A 15,722-nucleotide genomic window follows, 5' to 3' on the forward strand; every position below is an offset into this window, starting at 1 on the left:
GTGATTGGTCAAACGCGTTTAGCGGTTTACAGGTGGTTAGATATTATTTACAGTGTGTAGATGGCAGTTTGAGGCCGAGCCTGACGAAGAAACATCCGAAGACGCTCATCAACAAGAAACTCCAGCACGACTGGATCACGACTGGGGCACGACTGGGGCACGACTGGAGCGCGACTGGGGCGCGACTGGAGCGCGACTAGAGCGCGACTGGGGCGCGACTGGAGCGCGACTGGAGCACGACTGGGGCACGACTGGAGCGAGACTGGAGCACGACTGGAGCACGACTGGAGCACGATGTTTCTCAGTGGCAAGTGACAACTGTTGTCATCAAAATTTCAGTGTGACAACATGCATGTTGTGCTTTTGCTCATCATTGAAATAAAATATAATTTTTACTTAAAATACTGTTAATATATGATGTTTTATTAACAAAGTTCGGGAGGAACCTAAGCATATAAATCAGCCCGATGTTCCATCAGCAGCAATCACCTATCAGCCGAGCACGCTATCTCTACTTAATTATCTAGGCTGGTTCACCATCAGCAATCACCTATCAGCCGAGCACGCAATCTCTACTTAATTATCTAGGCTGGTTCACCATTAGCAATCACCGTATCTACACTATCAGCTCCAGCAAGCTCTATCATAAATAGACAAACAGTCTTACCTAAAGCTTCTTGCCAGATAAGCATCGTCAAGTTTCGCCACTATGTCAGAGTCTCCCGTGGTCTCTAAAGTAGCAAACGTTCCAGATCCTTCGGTGCCATCATGCGCACCCCAGCTTTCCAGCTCAGGGTCGGATTATACGGACTATTTCCAAGCTTCGCCGCGGGGCCGCCATCCCCGCCGCTCTGAGCGGCGTGCATCTAAGAGGAAGGGTTCGTCATCGCTCCCACCGGCACGATCTCCACCTCATTCACCGGCGTCATCATACGCCTCTGCGCTCCCCAAGATATCTGCATGCAGCAAGTGGACGATCCAGAGCCTTCGTCTGGCCCTTGCCAACGCGGACGTCCCATTCAGCAGGCGGATGTCGAAACTAGAGCTCTACACCCTTTACGTGTCGTCCCAGGCTGACGTCCCCTCGATGAGGTTGGCACGATCGGCTGTCAATAACGAGCCAGGCTTGGCTCGGGGTCCCGTCTATTCCAGGCACGGGCAATCTACCTCCGCGGCTCGGCTAGGCCTCCCTCACTCGAGCCGACGCAGCAAGCCTTCGGCAAGTCTTGGAAGCGTTCAGGTCATGCTAGAAGCCACGGATATCCCGATCGAGCACCTCCGGCAGCCCGCGGTATATCAGCTCAACGCGTGGGACAGCACAGCGACTGTAGATGACCGCCCCGTACAGGCTGGCCGGCAACTCTCAGGAGCCCTGGCTCACCCATACGTCTCAGGCGTGAGGCTGCCTCCGGTGGGAATACAACCGCTGGTCTCTGGACCACAATTCTTTGGCGCCGTCACTAGCGCAAGCTTGTCTCCGTTACACATACAAACGCCCGACATTAGATTCGCCTTGCCAGCCCCGGGCTCTTGGCTCCCCAGTGCGAGCCTGCCTCCGCTGGGGACAAAAGCGCTGGTCTCCGGACCGCAGTTCTTCGCTTCCGCCGCTAGCGCGAGCATGTCTCCGTTAGATGCACAAGCGAACGCCATTAGATTCGCCTTGCCCGCCCCGGGCTCTTGGCTCCCCAGTGCGAGGCTGCCTCCGCTGGTGACACAAGCGCTGGTCTCCGTACCACAATTCCTTGCCACCGCTACCCCGAGCCTATCTCTGTTAGACGCACAAGCGGCCGCCATTAGATTCGCTTTTCCCGCCCCTGGATCTTGGCCCGCGGCGCCGGAATAAATTTCTGGCGTGAGGCTGCCTCCGTTAGAGTCACAGGCCTCAGTCCCTGGGCCTCATATCTCCGGCGCCGCTGCCAACGCTAGCACGAGCTTGTCGCCGCACAACGCGCAAACGACTGCCATTCTCTCTCTTCAACAGGCACGCCCCACGTTTTCATTGGCCACAGCCGCTGCGATGCCAGCGCCTCCACACGTGCATGTGATGGAACCTCCACCAGTCTCCAGCAACATCAGAGCGCAGATTTTGGCAGAAGTCCAGGCTGCTGGCGCTCGAAGCGGACCCCAGGCCTATTCCTGTACAACCTTATCCGGAGTTGATCTTCCAGCGAATCACCCACTGCAAACGCTTCTCGATGCCTCTCTCAATTCCATAACTAAGGCAGTTTCCCCCAGGACCCTGCAATCATACCTCACGGCGTGGAGAAGCTTCAGATCGTTTCACCAGGCTTTCAGCATTCCCTTCCCAGAATTTTCTCTCCTCACAATTACCTCATACATCTCATTTCTCAACACTGCAAAAAACCTTCAGGCCAGCTCCATCAGAGGTTACCTCAGCGGACTCCAGTTCTTCCATAAATTGATTTTCAACTCCCCCCGGCCATAGCAAGCTCCCAAACATCAATGGTTATCCAAGGCATACGAAGATCCCAACCCGCCCGTCAGGACGCTAGGAGGCCCATTACCTTGGAGATTCTCACCAAATGCATCTCCACCCTCCGCAAGGGATATCACTCCACACATGTTGCCCGCACACTTGACGCCATGTTCACATTGGCGTTCTTCGGCTTTCTACGATGCTCAGAGATCACCACCACATCCAAATTCGACCCTTCAGTTCACCCCACCATGAATGACCTCCAGGTGCTGGATTCGGAGACGATTTCTTACTCGATTAAGCAAAGTAAGACTGACCAGACCAGGAGAGGTCATTTCGTCTACGTTTTCAACATCAAGTCACCGATTCAGCCATATCGAACCCTCCTAGCCTACCTTCGCTACAGACAACCCCGGTCAGCGGCCTTATCGGATCCCCTCTTCGTCGACGACTCTAATCGCCCGGCCTCACGCTTCTGGTTTCAGAAGCACCTCAAAGCCGTCCTGCTCCAATCTGGCATCCCAGCAGACAACTTTTCCGGTCACTCCTTCCGCATAGGCGCAGCTACCACAGCCGCCCAAAAGGGCCTATCCCAGCCGCAGATCCAAGCCCTAGGCCGTTGGTCATCTGAAGCTTTTAGAAGCTACATCCGGACAGACTTGTCGCTCCTCAGGGAAGCCCAGCAAACACTCCTTGCCCGTATCATCTGATAGTCTCGGATGTTAGTTCAAACCTCAGCCACTTTGACTCATGACTCCTTGAAGATCGCATCACCTTCGGACCAATCGACTCAAGCAGGTGTCGCATTCACAAGTTACCAGTTGTCCAGCTTTGACACCCGGGAACACCTTCGGAGGAGATGGTTCTCACATCTGGGGCTCGGCTGAGCCAGTCTTCTTTGCTGAAGGCGGCACCACAATACAGTTTGTTAACAAGGCAGCCAGCGCTTCCATCTCACGACGTTGTTCTCAAAGTCTCGAAGACTGCACCACTCGCCATGGAGACAGTACCGCAGCAGCAACCGGCCCCGCAGGGGTCCTAGCCTCCAACAAGTGCTCAATAGCAGCAGGCACCACCAGCAACGAAGCCAGTATCGCAGCAGCGACCGCCCCCGCAGGGGCCCGAGCTTCCAACAAGTGCTCTGTAGCAGCAGGCACCACCAGCAATGAAGCCAGTATCGCAGCAGCGACCGCCCCCGCAGGGGCCCGAGCTTCCAACAAGTGCTCTGTAGCAGCAGGCACTACCAGCAATGAAGCCAGCATCGCAGCAGCGACCGCCCCCGCAGGGGCCCGAGCTTCCAACAAGTGGTCTGTAGCAGCAGGAACCACCAGCAATGAAGCCAGTATCGCAGCAGCGACCGCCCCCGCAGGGGCCCGAGCTTCCAACAAGTGTTCTGTAGCAGCAGGCACCACCAGCAATGAAGCCAGTATCGCAGCAGCGACCGCCCCCGCAGGGGCCCGAGCTTCCAACAAGTGCTCTGTAGCAGCAGGCACCACCAGCAATGAAGCCAGTATCGCAGCAGCGACCGCCCCCGCAGGGGCCCGAGCTTCCAACAAGTGCTCTGTAGCAGCAGGCACCACCAGCAATGAAGCCAGTATCGCAGCAGCGACCGCCCCCGCAGGGGCCCGAGCTTCCAACAAGTGCTCTGTAGCAGCAGGCACTACCAGCAATGAAGCCAGTATCGCAGCAGCGACCGCCCCCGCAGGGGCCCGAGCTTCCAACAAGTGGTCTGTAGCAGCAGGAACCACCAGCAATGAAGCCAGTATCGCAGCAGCGACCGCCCCCGCAGGGGCCCGAGCTTCCAACAAGTGTTCTGTAGCAGCAGGCACCACCAGCAATGAAGCCAGTATCGCAGCAGCGACCGCCCCCGCAGGGGCCCGAGCTTCCAACAAGTGGTCTGTAGCAGCAGGAACCACCAGCAATGAAGCCAGTATCGCAGCAGCGACCGCCCCCGCAGGGGCCCGAGCTTCCAACAAGTGGTCTGTAGCAGCAGGCACCACCAGCAATGAAGCCAGTATCGCAGCAGCGACCGCCCCCGCAGGGGCCCGAGCTTCCAACAACTGGTCTGTAGCAGCAGGCACCACCAGCAATGAAGCCAGTATCGCAGCAGCGACCGCCCCCGCAGCACTCGTGCATTGGTCACGCAACGCGCATTGGTCGCACAAGGTTCCCAGTCACACTCGTGCATTGGTCACGCAACTCGCATTGGTCGCACAAGGGTCACACTCGTGCATTGGTCACGCAACGCGCATTGGTCGCACAAGGGTCACACTCGTGCATTGGTCACGAAACGCGCATTGGTCTCACAAGGGTCACACTCGTGCATTGGTCACGCAACGCGCATTGGTCGCACAAGGGTCACACTCGTGCATTGGTCACGCAACGCGCATTGGTCGCACAAGGGTCACACTCGTGCATTGGTCACGAAACGCGCATTGGTCGCACAAGGGTCACACTCGTGCATTGGTCACGAAACGCGCATTGGTCGCACAAGGGTCACACCCGTGCATTGGTCACGCAACGCGCATTTGTCGCACAAGGGTCACACTCGTGCATTGGTCACGAAACACGCATTGGTCGCACAAGGGTCACACTCGTGCATTGGTCACGCAACGCGCATTGGTCGCACAAGGGTCACACTCGTGCATTGGTCACGCAACGCGCATTGGTCGCACAAGGGTCACACTCGTGCATTGGTCACGAAACGCGCATTGGTCGCACAAGGGTCACACTCGTGCATTGGTCACGAAACGCGCATTGGTCGCACAAGGGTCACACTCGTGCATTGGTCACGAAACGCGCATTGGTCGCACAAGGGTTCCCAGTCACACTCGTGCATTGGTCACGCAAGCGCATTGGTCGCACAAGGGTCGACCGCCCCCGCAGGGGCCCGAGCTTCCAACAAGTGCTCTGTAGCAGCAGACACTACTAGCAATGAGGTTAGTATCACAGCAGCAACTGCCCCCGCAGGGGCCCGAGCTCCCAACAAGTGCTCTGTAGCAGCAGACACTACGAGCAATGAGGTTAGTATCACAGCAGCAACTGCCCCTGCAGGGGCCCGAGCTTCCAACAAGTGCTCCGTAGCAGCAGACACTACTAGCAACGAGGTTAGTATCACAGCAGCAACTGCCCCCGCAGGGGCCCGAGCTTCCAACAAAGCTCTGTAGCAGCAGACACTACTAGCCATGATGTCAGTACCGCAGCAGCGATAGCCCTAAAACAGGCCCTCATCCTTTCGCTTATTAAATTTCAGGTTGTACCTCCGTAACGCACAGCATGGCATTTGGGGGGGGTGTATGCGTACTTCGGCGGTTGTCCAGCTCTATTTTGCATTTGGGGGGTGTGTTCTGGGCTCGAGCCGGTTCCGAGCCCGGAGCACTTGCTCTGAGCAGGGTAGAGTGCTCCGGGTTCGGATAGATCCGGCGAGCTCGGAGCCCACTCCCTGCACAACACGCCAAATACGCATAACCTTCTTTCCCATGCTTTACCATCTATCCCAACAAGGAGCTGTTTATTGGCGAGGGCGAACTCGTGAAGTTAGTAATAATATTATTTCATAGCTAGATACATTCAAACTGTAATACCCCAGAAATAACAGTACATGTTAACGTTAGTGTTATATGCGTGAGCTAAACACAGACATAAGGTACACTTAACTAGTACAACTACTCTTAGAAGTATTAAATCTCTATTTAAGAAAGCCATAAAAACGTTTTTCAAAAAAGGCATTGTCATTCCACCATTGAGAAATCTAAAGAGAGACAAATATTTTAAGCTTTGACAATTTCAATCGTCTCAAGTATGCTTGTGTGGTATAGAAAGTGTTATATAATCTTGCCCCACCTACGCTGCATGGCTTTTTCAAAAAACTTGAAAGCGGAGGTAGTACACAGGCCTCTGTAAACGGGGACTGTGTGATACCATTTAGGCGTACCACTTTTGGACAAAACGTTTAGTCAATAACAGGTGGTAAACTCTGGAATAGTTTGCCCCTCCCAATAAGACAGTGTCCTACATTCAACACCTTTAAAACCCACTAAAAACCGTGGATTTTAGAAAACCAGAGATGTATTCTTTTTTAACTTTCATACATTTATCACTCATACACTTTCATTGTTAAATTGAATGCAGTATAGAGGTGGATGAACAATGTCTATTCTATCATGTATTTTTGTTTTGTTGTTTGTTGTCAATTGTATATGAATTGTCAAACAATGATGTAAGGACAGCTCCCATTTCCTCCCTTCTTCCGTGGGCCCTGGGGCTTCATGTTAATCCGGCCCTGTTTGCGTGTATTTTATTTTGCCAATTCTTCTCAAAGCTTAGCTTCTTTTTAGACTCCAAGCACAACTGCACAGCATGCATACAACATTTGAATACATCTTATTTGAACAAAAGTCAAAGATTTCAGTTGGACATCACTTTTGGCCACTACTGTAAATCAACCACATTGTCCAAACAACTCAGGTCAATACTGTTACACAGGCTGGATCTAATCAACATTTTCATGTCATTGCTTTAAAACATGGTATCATGAGGATTATTTTGTAAATTGTGTTCTGGTCTGACATCTTGAGATATTTAAGGAAATTTATAGTCAATACTGTCTTTTTCTGGAAAAATCAAACACTGTGTCATAACCCTGAAGGGTAATGGTAGATATTGGTTATTTAAATGCTGTCTAGTGCATTTATATGATTGTTGTAGCTGTCATTTTTGTATCTCTGCTCTGTTACCTTATTACTTTCAATTCTCAACCCCATGAGAAAATGACAGAAAATGGCTTTGACCCAAGATGATGAGAATCTTCACGGGAGGTTGGAACTATGGCAACCCAACAGGCTCGATAAGAGCTGAAACAGTCCCCCCACCGATAACAAACAATGTCATTGTGTATATAGTTAGGCCCAGCTATTTTGTGGATCTTCTATCCTCCCATTTAATAGTTCTTCATCATAGACAAATAGCTTTGGGCAATTGGCACAGTCGGGGACTCTGCATTTCAAATTATTCAAAGGTACAGCCCTCAAATGAGTTTAACAATGAAATGGCACATGTGAAATGCTCCTATAATGCAAGAGGAATATGCACTCTATTTCACACCCATAATGGGTATCAAAGCATGTATACAGAGAGTTAGAATGCATTAGCAATTATGATTGGGTTCGTTTTACGTGGATTGACTTTAGTTCGGTTGAATGAATTCACATCATTAGCAATTCATCAACTGTTTAGGAATGTATTAGGCATGTTGTTGGCTGTGAATGTGTGCGGGAACTTTTATGAAACATCCAAACACACAGCGTTGCTAAAGGTATGTCTAGGGATCCAGATTCCCAATTAACGAATGATTTGTTTATCATTGTTGGGTAAATAAACTTTCAGAATCCCAAAACTTAAAAATAGCATAAATTAAGCAAATGAAGTACAACACCTATCAAACGTTGGTAATGTTTGTTAATGCAAATTGTTGTAATTGTTTGTAGTTCGTGCTAACATATAACTTTTGATATAAAGAACCATAAAGAAATAACGTTTTTACCAAATATACTAAGGTACTTTTCTATACTGATAGCACACGTGTCAACATTTGGTGGTTAGATAACCATGTGAAGTATCAAAGTTTTTTAGCGTTTTAGAAAAATATATATTTTCACAGCTTGATTTCCATAGTCAAGTAAGTGCTGTTTTCATAACTGTACCATCCACGATGGTACATGTTCCTCACAAATAAGCAAATGAAAACCTGTTCATGTTCTTTAAAGAGCCACGTCTTCTCTTGTTGGGTATCATTGCTTCTGGTTTGTGCATTTTAATTCACAGAAATATTACATTGTATCTTGTATCTCAAAAACCAAATCCATAACGCATGTTAATTCCCTTTTTTATATAGAAAACTTGTGTTTAGACTGATATCTTCTCATGTTTTAACACTATTAACAAGGGTTTAGTCAAATATAAAAAGATTAGTTCTATATACTGGGGAAAAATACGTTCCAAGAGCGTTTATATGATACATCCATAACGCTGGAATTGCCCAAACAGTAACAGCAAATTAGCCCCTTTACCTTGATTCAGTGCTCCAGGTCTACATCCCCTCCCGTCATCTTTGGTCTGAAAAGAACGACGCCTCGTTGTTCCATCACAGCTGGGCACCAAATCGCTAGCAAATGCCTTTACACATCCTTCACAACCTTCAAAAGACAACTCAAAACATATCTGTTCCGCATTTATTTGACCAACCAATAAGTGTTGTCTAAATGCTTTGTCTGATAAAAAAATGTATTTCATGTTGTTCATTCTCTTCCTTTCTTACATCAGCTTTAATCATCCCAGTGACATGGCCTTGAAAAATATCTGTTCTGTTTAGTGTGTTGACAGGCTCCCCTACTTGTAAGGCGCTTTGGATAGGAGCGTCTGCAAAATACATTTTAATGTCAATATGTTAATTCACGTAGCTAGCAAGTAAACAAATGCAACCACACTGTAAAACTTTGCCTACATTTTTATTTTACTTTAGGCTAGAAACTTACACACTGCTTGCTTAAACCAGATGATCAGATCTACGCTGTAAAATAATATGAATTGTCTCCACACATTTCCACAAGTAACTTAAATAAATAAAAAATACAATTAATATCTTACCAGAATACCACCTGTGACCCAAAGCTATCTGATGCTGTTTTTATCCTGCAGGCACATCCTTTCAAAATGGACCTTGATGTGCTGGAGAAGGGGGTGTGGCTATGAAATGTCTGACGATTTGATCCTCTGGATCGATGCTGGCGGGTTTCTGAATCTTGACTGAGGCCGTTCACAAAAAGCAACAGAAGCTTTTCTTCTGACATCTGGGTCCCGTTGGACTTCCCCTCACATTAACAGCGACAACACCTTCAAGAACAACACTTTTGAAAGCCTTCTGAGAGTGTCCAGAACAAGTATATTTGATCTCTCTGAAATATAAAATAATGATGTCTTGCAGATGTAAATCCAGACATCACATAGATGTTATCTATACAAATTGAAGGTAACCCACAAATTCACCAATCTCAAAATCTGGTGAAGCGATCAAAGGATCACAAGGCTTACATTATCTTACATTAGAAAAACTGAAGGGAAGGTGCCACGTGCAAGCCCCAGCGAAATATTGTGAGAGAGAGCAAAAATGAATAAGTTGAATAAAGCAAAGCTAACAGGCAATCTCCTGGCAGGATGGTGTGACTTAGAGCAGCAGAGGTATTGAGCGAAGGAGATGGGGTGGTTCTTTCTTGGCAAGGGACAGTGTTCACATTGTTATTACTTACTATTCGCAGGCTTTGAGGGGCCGTTTCTCCAATGCTTTTAAGATAGACAATCTAATTATCAGAGACAGCCGGGTAACATTCAGAAACTTCAGAAAGTTAAAGCTAAAGATACAAAAACAGTATCACGTTCCTATTTGGCGATACATTTGATGACAGATAATATTGTACTGAAGGCTTTAGGCAAACCATTTGTAGGTTGATTTCCCTGTAGTTCTGTGAAGCTTGGACTGATACATGAGATGTTGGATTTCATTTGGCTCAATGTGACAGCACCAATAAATAAATAAATTAATATGTAGTTGTTTATAGTAATAAAGCACAGGTATACTGTACATGCAGTTAAAGAAAGGGATACAGTATAAAGTTAAAGTAACACATAATAAAAAAAACATAATCTGTGTTTGCCAAATATTTATTTGACCTCTAAAATCCACAATCAGATATAGTTATAGAAGTTTGCATTGACCAACTTGCTTGCTTGCAGGTTTTGTTGTTTGTTTTGTTTTAGGTCTTCATAAACAGCATGCATGAAAATCATGTCTCAGCAAGTGTGTAATGTGACATCAGCCTGCTGTAAAATGAAATATCTGTTGTTATTATCATGCACAGTAGCTTTGGAAACTTTTCAGGAAAGTCTTGCAATAGCTCATAATCAGATAGAAAGCCATAACTCACTATATTTCCACTCTGGTCTAAAATATTAATTTAATGCGTATCTTTGTGTGAAAGAACTGAAAAGACTTTCTCTGGATGGTATGCGCATTTGTCTCAAAGATGGCATTGCTCTTTGGAATAGCTAGAGATTAACTTGAGAATACAGTTGCAGTTTATCCTACAAATGAATATGCCATTTCATCTGAGTATACATGTGAATGATTCTGATTTGATCAAGGAAGATGAGAAAACCAACGTTATATTACATCTAAATAAGATTTGTTGTATTTCAATCAGAAACTGTATATAGAAAATAATCCTAAAACTAGGGGATGTAAACAGAGATTGTACAGTGCTCGGATTTTGGTGCTGATTTTCATGAGGTGAAACAGTGTCGCTTTACTCAGCACTCAATTTCTCTTCTCTCGCATTCAAATGAAATGAAATGAAATCATTCTTTGAGAATGCATTTCCACATTTAGTATCAATAGTGTCAATAGTGTTCACGTGAACCTCATACCGGAACCGGAAGTTGTCACTTGCGCTTCCTGTCTTCATCTCTGCCGGTGGTTTGTTTGTATCAAAAAATAATGCGTAAACCTCTCAAGGGTAATTTAATTAACGTTAAACAAATTAAACATGAACAAAAGACAGATAATCAACTGTTACGTCATGGATTGCTGAATATGAGATCTCTATCTAATGAAGCACTTTTTTTGTTATCAACAATATGATAACAGATCATAAAATAGACATGGTCTGTCTGACAGAAACATGGCTAAAGCCGGATGATATTATATTACTTTAAATGAGTCTGTCCCCCAAGATTATTATTATAAACATGAGTCTTGTCCAAAATAGCAGAGAGGGAGGTGTTGCTGCACTTTACAATAACTATTTTATTATTTCCCAGAAGTCTAATGCTAAATACAATTATTTTGAAGTCATGTGTAACAAAGATCCACAAAAGGGAGGAAGGAGGCGGGAACCGGTGAACATTTAACAAACTTTAATAAAAAAAACAATAACACGGAAGTAAAGGACCGGCAGCAACCTCTCTCGTCAACAGTCCTGCCGCTCGTCCTCTTAAGCTCCCGATCTCCTCCATGAGATATGCATGACCGGTGCACGTTGTTTGATAATCTGCCTGAATTGTCTCAAATCTCTAGCATGAGTAATAACGTTAAAGATCTTCACTTTACCATTGAAAATGTTACCTCCCACCTTCTCGGAAAGGCTAGACACAGTTGCTCCTCTGCGCCTAAAGAAGATTAAAAACTAGGCTCTAAAGAAAGCGGCACGAAAAAAACTAAATTAGAGCTATTTCATACAGCAGGGAAGGATAGTATTCGGAAATACAGGAAAGCCCTAAAAACGTCTAGATCCGCCTACTTTTCTTCACTAATAGAAGAAAACCAGCACAACCCTAGGTTTTTATTTAACACAGTGGGTAAATTAACCAAAAATAAATCGTCAGCAATATCTGATTCTGTATATCAGCATAGCAGTGATGAATTTATGAACTTGATGATATTAGAGAAACAATTATAACTATGCAACCAGAAGTGAAACCCGCTGGACAAACGACTAACTACAGCGCCTCTAAAGAAAAATGGCTATTATTTTCTACCGATGATCTAAAATCATTAGATAATCTAAATCAACAACATGCATGCTAGACCCTATACCTACAAATCTACTGAAAGAGATGCTCCTAGAAATTATAGATCCTCTTCTTAGCATTGTTAACTCATCTCTGAAACTAGGACATGTGCCTAAAGCATATAAGGTGGCTGTTATAAGGCCCCTTGTCAAAAAATCCCAACTCGACCCTAGAGAACTAGTTAACTACAGACCTACACTCACTGGCCACTTTATTAGGTACACCTGTCCAACTGGTCGTTAACACACATTTCTAATCAGCCAAAACATGGCAGCAAGCCTAGGCATGGTCAAGACAATCTGCTGCAGTTCAAACCGAGCGTCAGCATGGGGAAGAAAGGTTATATAAGTGACTTTGTACGTGGCAGGGTTGTTGGTGCCAGATGGGCTGGTCTGAGTATTTCAGAAACTGTTGATCTACTGGGATTTTCAGAAAATATCCAGTGAGCAGCAGTTCTGTGGGCGCAAATGCCTTGTTGATGCCCCAGACCTTACAAAAGAGGTGATAGAGCTGGATAAAAAAGGATGCGGCGACTTGACACATTTTCACTACAAAATTTCAGCTGCTATTAGATTATTAATGATAATCTTAAATCTTTTATTTTGCCTTTGTTGTGCGCGCACTGTCGAGCTTGTGCAGAGGCTGCAGCTTTTGCCAGAGGGGAACTGAAATCCCCTGGTTGCGCCTGGTTTCCCCCTGAGTTTTGGGTTCCTCACCAGAGGTTTGCATACTGTTTTGCACGGTTTGCCTGGCCGGGGGGGGCTGCTAGAATTTTTACGTTTTATTTAATTAACACTGTATATAGGAATTTATAGTCGGTTTAATATTTGACATGTGTTTCTCCCTTCTTATCGTGGGTGTGTGGTTCTAGATGAATGCCCCTGTGCGTATGTGTCTGTGTGCGTCTTTGTATGTCTGTCTGTGTTTGTTGGAGTGTTTTGTGTGTGGGTGTGTCTGAATCTGTGTGACTATGTCTGTCTTCTGTGTTTTCACCTTTTTTGTTTTGACTTGCATAACCTTATATGTTTTGCTTATAGTCAATATGTTTTCTTGTACAGCTGCTTTGTAACAAAGGAAAGCACTTTATAAATAAAGTTGACTGGACTAGTATGCTGCAATGATCGGACATACTTTTTGTGTGCATGTTTAATCGTCGAGGTACAGACAAATATTTGTATTAAAAATAGCATCCTTCTGTGAATGAATTTATAATTTGCTTCTATAATATTATGGCATATTTCAGAGTCAACCAAGACCTAAAGGGAGGGCAGTCATTTTTTGGATAGTTTAAGAAAACGCCATTTCACCCCAATATAGAGTAAGGCAGTTTATAGTGAATTGTGTAGGACATACTCCCTTTCTAAAACACCATGATATTTCTGGACTAGGACATAAAGGCTGAAGGTAAAGTGCACCCTTGAAATCTCAGTTTTCATATTATTGTCACTGTACCTGTAAGAAAAGTCTGCAACTAAAGGAATTCACAGTTAAAATGTCCTCTCCGCGTTGTCCCAAATATACTGTCAATGGTCTCTAAATAAAAAAATGAATGGCAACACTATAATATTCTTCAGTTTGTACACATTTAGGTAATGATACACTTATCATCTGCTAATCATTAAACAGGAACCATGTGGCCAAATCAAAAGACACAACAAAAACAATATCAAAGTAACCTTGTAGTCATCTGGGGTAAGTCATTACTGATAATGTTGCCCTTTACCAAAGCTCTGAAAAGAGTTTTAATGCCTTATCATGCCAGTTTTGACGTCACTGATGCATCTTGCATTTGTTTTAATCACGAAACATCAGTTCCAATTTCCTTTGAGTAACATGTGCATAACTGTTCATAATAAGAACACGTATTATGTAAAATGGTCCATTTTGATGTAAACAGACGCACTGTGATGTCACACTTCAACTTGACGAAGCACAACCTTTTGGGTATAAAGTGGCATTAAGTTTGTGCAACTTTTGAATGTTAAAGCAGGAGTCTCTTCCAATATATCGCTGTGTTGTTAAATAATTAGCATTTTGTGATGGGAAAGATATACTGCAGCTGTAATATCAGACTTGGCAGTGCTCTGTATTTACTTTTGATTTTATTTTCCTTCGTACATAACTTCTCCCTCAACTTTGCAATTACAATATCAGCGGCTCATTAGCTGCAGGGGCTATTGATTTAATCTTGTGTGATTTAATGGTTGGAGACCTTTAGCAATACGAGATCTGTGTATTCCATCAAAAATTTAAATTTTCATTACTTATTTACGCCACCTCAAAATCTTTTGAATACAAATGTGACACCTCAATGTTACTTTCCATCAATCTTCATTCGGATATGCAACTGGCTAAGCATAATTTATTTCTGCATGAAAAGACTTTGGGCTTGAAATCAGCCTTCAAGATAGTTTTTTAAAAGGAACATGACAAGACTGTTTTTATTAGGCACAATGAACTGTCACACACAATGAAGGAAAATATCATTGATTATGAGTCCGGACTTGTCAGTGTCTTTAATATCAAACAATAACCTGATTTGAAATGCAGATGTTACCGGCCCTATTCTACACATATAAAATGAAATCAGCCCAGCATGAGAGTTGGGCGAGAAAGCTAAAGGCCATGACCCCTAGTGTCTGTCGCTAGAGTATCTCCTGAGGTCGGCGTGTGTAATCTACTGCACAGGACTGATGTACTATCTGCCCTCCATTAAACAGGGCGGTATTAAATATGGCTCTATATCTTGAAGTCAACATCCACTGCTGTTGGTTACTCCAAATATGATTTTAAAGAACTGGAGTGTAACAAGATTCAATAAAAGACGAGACCGGAACTTTCTCCATACGAGACCGGTGCGCGTACATCACGGCATCGCACCACGGCTCTCGTCCCGCCTACCTCGCTTCATGGAGGATGTTCATGCCTAACATTTCATGCCCAAGTAGGAGAGTAACATTCTCCCAGCTTGACCACCTACATTGCGGCCAGAAACCCTTTTAAAACCGGCCAACAGATCCAACTATCCAGACTCACATAATCTTGTTCTTATGATTGATTTCATGTTGATAAATGTGAATTATTTCAAAGGTCCAGTCAGTAATGTCTAACAGGAAGGTTGCGAATTGCAACCAACCGCTCACTCCACTCCTCCATCACGGCTGACAGAACAAATGGCGAATTATGTAAGGGGACCCAAGGTGTTGATAAAAATTGCTCATTCTAAGGTAATAAAAACATAACCCTTCATTGTGTAATCTTTTTATACACCCCTGAAGACATAGCTATGTATATTATAATGCATTTCTATCAATAAATCATCCCAAAAATTACACTTTGGACCATTAAAGCAGGGAGCGAGTGCCCATAGTTAGTAAGACCATCCCATATTCAAAAACATCTGTGTTGCATATTTATCCAGCTAGTGTGTCATTAGCAAAACCAGTTAACATAGTTATAAAAGACCTATTATAGTTTGTACCTATGTGTAAACATTATATAAACGAAGAGCTTATTTCCAAAATGAGAGAACTACATTTTTATATTTTCCATTCAAATTAAAAATTATATAGCACTAAAAGTGATTCTCCTATGATTGAGGGGCCAAGAACCATTTTTAGTGCTATATTGCACTAAAACCATTTTTTTATATGGGGTTATAGAG

At 44.7% G+C, this 15,722-nt stretch overlaps 1 long non-coding RNA gene across 1 annotated transcript in view; it reads right to left on the reverse strand.

Moving 5' to 3' along the window:
* The window catches only part of LOC306909861, a 33,147-nt gene that overhangs the window by 8,403 nt on the left and 9,022 nt on the right, over positions 1 to 15,722 (reverse strand). The window contains exons 2-4 of the long non-coding RNA XR_013788114.1: positions 9,083 to 9,390; positions 8,754 to 8,854; positions 8,506 to 8,631 (exon numbers count right to left, since the gene is read on the reverse strand). This is a non-coding gene — a long non-coding RNA (uncharacterized lncRNA). The remainder of the gene's footprint in view (positions 1 to 8,505; positions 8,632 to 8,753; positions 8,855 to 9,082; positions 9,391 to 15,722) is intronic.

The sequence above is a fragment of the Barbatula barbatula genome (genome assembly GCF_947034865.1).
Source record: "Barbatula barbatula genome assembly, chromosome: 20".
In the NCBI taxonomy this organism is placed as follows: domain Eukaryota; kingdom Metazoa; phylum Chordata; class Actinopteri; order Cypriniformes; family Nemacheilidae; genus Barbatula; species Barbatula barbatula.